Genomic DNA, 235 nt, shown 5'->3' on the forward strand with positions numbered 1-235 from the left:
ATGAAACCGTGAAGAATATAAGGAGGAAGGAAGTTGATAATAGGTTGATCAAGAGAGCTTCCCGAGAGCCGACTTCGAAAAGGAGATTCGGTGCTTTAAAACATCATTCAAACTTTGTAATCTTAATGAAGACACATCATCGAAGTTATATTCCTAAAGTAATTGCCCAAAAAGAGGAGATAATTTTTTTTTGAGTTTCCCCTCTAATAACATGTTTTAAATTTTTATATTGTCT

This window comes from Penaeus monodon, chromosome 34, assembly GCF_015228065.2.
Source record: "Penaeus monodon isolate SGIC_2016 chromosome 34, NSTDA_Pmon_1, whole genome shotgun sequence".
Taxonomy (NCBI): Eukaryota; Metazoa; Arthropoda; class Malacostraca; order Decapoda; family Penaeidae; genus Penaeus; species Penaeus monodon.